The sequence below is a fragment of the Coturnix japonica genome, chromosome Z (genome assembly GCF_001577835.2).
Source record: "Coturnix japonica isolate 7356 chromosome Z, Coturnix japonica 2.1, whole genome shotgun sequence".
In the NCBI taxonomy this organism is placed as follows: Eukaryota; Metazoa; Chordata; class Aves; order Galliformes; family Phasianidae; genus Coturnix; species Coturnix japonica.
Window position 1 is genome coordinate 43841689 of NC_029547.1, and position 7087 is coordinate 43848775.

At 38.0% G+C, this 7087-nt stretch overlaps 1 long non-coding RNA gene across 1 annotated transcript; it reads right to left on the reverse strand.

The window, feature by feature from the left end:
• Positions 1-4412: 4412 nt before the first annotated feature.
• On the reverse strand, positions 4413-6456 carry LOC116652562. The gene is made up of 2 exons (XR_004305721.1): positions 6320-6456; positions 4413-5293 (listed from the first exon to the last, which is right to left on the reverse strand). It is a non-coding gene; the product is annotated as an uncharacterized LOC116652562 (long non-coding RNA).
• Positions 6457-7087: the final 631 nt, after the last annotated feature.

The window sequence follows — 7087 nt, forward strand, 5'->3', positions numbered from 1 at the left end:
AGACTGGATAAGTAAACTTAAAGTATAACAAAAGTAATTTAATTTTCTGGTTTTCTAATACTTTTACTGTTGCATTATCCCTATGTTTAAATTCCTGAAGTTGGTTTTCTCTTAGTACTTTTGACTTAATTGTTACAGGTTTTAAAAGTGACAATCAGGTTCTAAAGGAATCACACACCAGAAATTAGAATGATTTAAAATATGTATATATATTTATTGAACATTGTTTGTTGTTGTTGATTTCACTTATCACTTAAAAATACTTGTAGTATGTACTTCATGAGGACTTTATTCACTCTCATTTTTTCTCTGTTCTCAACAAAGTACTCTACTCTACTCTGCTTCCTCCCCCTCTGCTCTACCCTGGTGAAACCACATCTGGAGTACTGTGTTCAGTTCTGGGCCCCTCAGTACAAGGACAGGGAACTGCTTGAGAAAGTACAGCACAGAGGGAGTGGAGCATCTCCCTTACAAGGTGAGGCTGAGGGAGCTGGGTCTCTTTCATTTGGAGGAGACTGAGCGGTGACCTCATTAATGTTTATAAATATGTAAAGGTTGAGTGTCAGAAGGATGGAGCCAGGCTCTTCTCAGTGAAATCCAAGAATAGGACAAGGGGCAACAGGTGCAAGCTAGGACACAAGAACAAAGAACAAGAAGACTAGTATGAGAAACTAGATATTTTTATTTCTTAAAAACAAAACAAAACAAAAATAACAAAAAGCCACAGATTCCTTGAGCATCTTTGAAAAGGAGCAGTGATGTGTCATTCTGAAAAATATAAATACATGCTAATTAATTTGTGTTTATCAGATAGAATTAGAATTAATTCAATTGAATGTCAAGTGCAGTGTTCAGAATTGTTCTAGAAATGAAAACTGGCAAACGCATAGAGAATCTAAGCCTCCAAAATGTTTTGCTGCCCATGTTTTCTTGAGTGTGAGCAATTTCAAAGTGGTCACTTCAGCTGTAAGCTCAGTTATTCTTGGTCTCCACTGTCCTTGGTCAAACATGATATGGACAAGCCTTTATGTGAATTATTGTAGCAGAACCAGGTTAGCACTGCTAGCTTTGTAATTCTGAAAGCAACAATAGACAATGTTCTGAAATCAACAGCAGTCAGCTGGCTAGTGTATCTTTAACTAGAATTTTTTTTTCCCCCCTTGTCTGCATTTGGGTGATAAGCCAAATACCACAGTAACTTAAGAGAAAATCTAATATGATGTTGCCCACACTCCACAGATGTCTCATTAAGTCTTTCTTCCAGTGTTGAGCCATATGACCAGTTCTATGTCCAATTCTAACAGAAACTGTCTATCAGTTGAGGAGTACCCCTGCGAATGCAAGCATAGTGAAAGCTTTCACTGAAAATCCTGACCAGATTAGGTGAACAGACATTAACTGTACAGTTTTTTTCTACCTCAGCTTCTTTAGAATATCAGGAGTCAGCAGTGGGAAACTACAATGAAGGAGACAAGAGAAGCAAGCTCGTTAGGATATCTCAGTGACTTTCTATATCTCAGTGACTATATATATATATATATATATACACACACACAATACAAAAAACTGCTACCTTCTTGTAAGCATATAAGAAACTAGTTTCTGATGAACATATTTGTTCTAATTTTTCTTAGTGAAAAGGTGGAAGACAACGATAATCATTACTTCTTTTCTAAGCTACAGATTTGCACAGTTCTCCCATCAAGGCATTTATTTGGCAAAGATGTTTCCCTGTATTATCTCTCTGATTTTTAAATCATCAGGATGATGATGGTTAAGATACAGCAACAGTTTTCCATTTCCACATGGGAGTACAATTCAATCATAGCTTGCAGAAACTTGCCCAGCTGCTCTGGGCAATAATCCCTATCAATGTCATAACAGGTGTATTTGTGTTCACTTCAAATCAACAAGAATTTATAAATGATATTCCCTAGTTTACAGAAAAACTTCTGATTTTCTGCCTTGCTTTTAAGTGTGAATAAGTCTCAGGCAACAAAATTAGACCAAAATGAATATGAATGTGACTATCTTGCACAAATGAATGCTTTCTATTAAAAGAGAAGGTATCCTGAAGATATTAGAATAATGTACATTTGCATTTTAGATTTTTGTTCCTGGGTCTATTTTGTACTTTATGGGTATCTTTATTCAATAGTATTTTATATTCATTATGTGCTTAAATTTAAATCCTTTCTGATTCTGTGATAATTACAGTAGCTTTCAGTTTGATTTTGTTTTGTTTTGTTCTGTCTGCTTTTAGATATCTGGCATACAAATATTATCCCTGCTGGATGCTCCATACCTGGGAGTAAATCTTCATTTTACTAAGGTTGTTCTATGTCATTTTGTTCTGAAGTCAAACTTGCTATTAGATGTCTGTTTTAGTGAATTCACCCATATTGCTCTTGCTCTAATCACTGTTCCTCAAGTTTCATAGACTGATTTCTAAACATTTCAAGTGTGTTCTGTTGTACCCAGCATCTCATGTAGTAGACTGAATAATCTCATTAACATGCATTCTCTTCATATTTTGGTGTACTACCTCATAGCTTATCACTAGCAAGTCTGATTTCATTCCTTTTCTCATTTAATCTAGTGTAAATCCTTACTTATCAGCCCTGCCAACAGCTTTAGTATGGCATAAACTATCCTGTGATCAAAAAACCCAAATTCTGCCAGTGAAACCAGCATTGGAGCCACATATTAATCAGGGTCTGCTTGTACCTTTTAATATTAATCCCTGATGCTGCAAAAAAAATGAGGGATACATTTAACCAGCTGTCCCAAGGCCCTGCTGCTTCATCTCCAACAGCATGAAAAAAACCAAACAACAGTGAATGATAATCAGAGGGTTGTACCAAGCTAGAGAGTTTTCCAGTAACAATTTTCACCCAGGTCTCAGGGAGATGGCACACTTCCCTATGGGTAGAGTCTGAAAAAATGGGGAGTCAACAATAACAGTAATTCTCTTCCTCTTGACAGAGATGGTCAATATAGGGGACAGGACGACCAGCTACACATGACCCCTCCAACTAAATGAAGACATCATCAATTGTCTGTCCATTGAGTTTCAGAGCCTTATATGTGTTGTACAAGAACTTCTGGGAGAGTTAGGTAGAGAGATGCATCTACCAAACCAAGTAGAAACCTGTTTTCATTTCCCTCTGTCTCTCAGGTCATCTTCTTCTGCCTGGCAGTGAGAGGCTCATATGTTGCAGCTGACTGACTCACTGGTCTCAGGTACAGCAGAGCAGAATTCCACCAGTTCATCTTCTTCTGTGGCTCCCTGATGCTCCTCAGCCTGTCTACCTTCTCCGGAAGTTCTTTCCCGAGGATGGGACCATCTTCTACCTGGGCACAGGTGTATTCACTGCTGCAGTCAGACACAGAAAGCTTGGGCACACCCTGCATGCTGAGACCTGAATGGGGGCATCATCCCTTGGGAGTTCTTTCTGCACTGCTGTGTGAGTTTCTGTAGATAGAGAAGCCATAGGAAACACAGAGGACATATTCAGGGAGGATACTATAACCAGACTGCCATGCAACTTGACAGCTCCAGCTGAAAGTTGCAGAATGACAAGCACACACCCTACACATCCTCCTGTGCCAGCTGCCACTCCCTTACCCAACTGCTTATTTTGGTGTTGTTCCCCAGGATTTTTCATGTATGGGGAAGGGCTACCAATATTTCTGACTATGGCTCCTCACCTGCTGTCCTGAGAGCTGCTGGTTGATGGCAAATTGCTGTGCTCGCACGGTGTCTCCCTCACTCAGGAAACAATTCCACACATTGCCATCCCCTGCTCTGCTGCAGAATGCACCTATACCAGTGCTAAGGATGTCAGCAAAATCTTAACAAATTGAAGGGCTGGGCAATCACTAACCATATCAAGTTTAACTAGTGCTCGATTCCGTGCCCAGAGTGAGGCAACCCTGGATAGTTGTATAGATTGGGGAACAGATTGATAGAAAGAGATCTTGCTGTTTTGGCTGACGACAAGTAGAATCTGAGTCAACAGTGTGCCTTGGCAGTCCAAACAGTGAACTGCATCCCAGTGTGCATCAGTCCCAGCACTGCCAGGTGGGCAAGGGAAGCGGTTGTTCTGCTCTGCACTTTCTGTCTCTATCTTGTGCATTCATTTCAGTGATAAAACTATTGGAGAGCATGTCTGAAGGAAGGCAATGGAGACGATAAAGAGTAGAGAGCAAGACATACGAGAAGTGGTTGAGGTCCTATGATTTTTTCAGCCCGGAGCAGAAGAAGCTGAGGGGAGCAAAGGGGCATCACTGGTCTTTGCTCTCTGGTGACCATGATAGAACGAGGGAATGACATAGAACCCTGTCAGGGGAGAGTTGAAGGGGTTAGGAAAAGATTATCCAGATTACACAGAGGGTGATGAGCACAGAACAGGTTGCCCAGGACAGTGGTCACAATACCGAGACTGTCAGAGTTCAAGAAACATTTAGACAATATTCTCAGACACATGCCTCATTTGTGGAGGTAGAAGTTGGATTCACTGATTCTTGTGGGTTGGTTCCAGCACAGGATGTTCTATGATTATTGGCAAAGTGTTATGTAAAATTTGCCTTTTCTTGGCATATGAGAAATACAACTTGCTGTGCAGAAGAGGGAAATCATCACATCTGGGAGCTTGGTTCAGATCAATGAAGAATTTTTTCATCCTCCAAATTATCATTTCTATGTCTACAATAAACGTAAAGTTTCCATTATTTCAGAAATATGCTTTGGGAAGTTGAGGAGAATAACAGTCCTTATTGCTGTGCAAAAATGAAAAGAAAATTGCCTTTGTACAGCTTACTTTCTATTCATATCAGGTAAACCATAATATCAAATATAATCATGAAGAATTTTTACTGCCTTTACAGCTATTATATCATATTAAGTGATAAATTCAGATTAGCCACATGGCTACAGTGCAAAATCATGCAAGCCAAATCTCTACATACAAAGTACTTTCTGACTTCATTCTAGCCAGGGACTATTTGAGCAGAGTGTCAGTCCAGGTAGATCCACTCCTCTGATCCATCTCAGTAGGGACTCTTAAGAGAAGGGAAGAATCACAATGCAAAGGAGCACCGTTACAGCATCTTTTCCAAAGGAAGGGAGGTTACTAATGATCCCATATCAGTGCTTCAAGTAGCAGCACCTAGAGCTGCTAAGGCAAAGATTTGTACATTTTCTGTGCTTGCTGAGCTGTGAGGCACTGCAGTAAGAGGGGCACTCAACCCTGCATTGAAGACTCCCATGTTCAAAACTTCCACTTGGTGTCTAGATGTTTTGTGCAAAAAAGAAAAAAAAAAAAAAGAAAAAAATAGTTTTCTTTATGTATTTAATCAGTCATAACTTACTATTATCTATACTGATAAACCATAGTCTATTAGACAGGCTTATCACTGTGCTTGGAGGATAAAAATAGCAGCACATACTGAAACTGCCTACAACTGACAAAGAGCAGTTCTGGCATAAGAATAGCTAACTCTAAGCAGCTGTTGAAACACCCTCCACAATTGGGCATACTAGCAGTACACTTAAATATCAAATATTATGCAAAAATGAAAAAAACGGGGTTACCTGACAGGTTTTGTCTGTTTCATTTTAGGTATTATGCGTTTTTTTACCTCTTGTTCATACGCAAAGATTCTAGTCATGTTTACACTCAAGAATAACATTCACAAGAACTAACTGAAATAAGTTCCACATTTTCCATATTTACTACAGTGGGCTAATTTTGTAGTATAGCTTCAGACAATTCAGCATTAAATTGTGAAAGATATACTGGGCAGAATTAATACAATATATTGTCTGAATTTTATAACCTGGGTTTTTCCAGGAATGAAAATGGCTTTCTTGAGAAACTTAACACCATTACACAGGGATTCATTCTGTGCTTTTTTGGGTTGTTGTTGTTTTCTGCAAAATTTCATATTGGAAGGGTATGAATATATATGCCTATACACGTGTGCCCCGGTGGCGCAAGTGGTAGGAATGCCGCTCTGCTACACAGGAGGCTCGAATTCCAGGGGGTTGGACTCAACGATCTCTAAGGTCCCTTCCAACCCGCATGAGACTATGATACTATGATACATCATCTAACTTCAGTGGAACAGGGCTAAAATCTGAGTTTCCAGAAAATGTGATTAAATATCTATGAGATAAGCATGATATACGCATTCAGATCAATTTATAAAGTCATGAATGAAAAAAATATTGTTTGATTTTAAGATAAGCAGACCATTATGAATCTCAGTTTGGAAAATTATTTATGTTTTATAAAATTTATGGGCTTCTTTTTACCTTCTTTAGAAATGTTCTGGACATAATATGAGTTGTTTAACCAGAGGATATTTCAAGTCCTCTTGTTCACTGGTGTAAAAGAGACAAGCTCTAAAAACAGTAAATATGGAAAGTTAGAGAAATAATATGCTTTAGCTTTTAATCCAGACCAGTGTGTGATAAAAAGTAGACTGATTCTCACATGGGCAAAATAAGTGATAATTTTACTTTCTTGTGTAAAATCAGTTTCCTACTGGAAAATACAGCAATAAAACAAGAAAAAGTTTGAACAAAAATCCTGTTTGTATATAATATCATATATTATGCTGCCAGTAGCCATTTTGATAATTATCATTAGAGTGATACATAAATAAATTTAAAAACAAAAACCAAAAAACAAAACAAAAAACAACAACACAAAAAAACCAAACCAAAACAAACAAACAAAAACAAACAAACAACAAAAACATGCTGTAGAGGAAAACTGACAAAAGAACCATTGATGTTCTTGTGCCTCAGGTAAAATTATACACAACTGTTGCAGCTTCTAAGGGAACAGTATTATTATTATCCAAATTGGACAGTCCAACCTTTAAAAATAAATAAAATAAAAATAAAAAACACCTCTTTAATACCATTCATCCTTATACTACCATTGCACTGCCTGATAAGGAATCCCTTTCTTTCTTGCAGGACTTCTTTTTCTATTGGAATACCACTAGAAAAAAATCTCCCTTGAACACTATTTTCTAGGATGAATAATCTCTCTTATTCAGCTTTTCTTCTTGT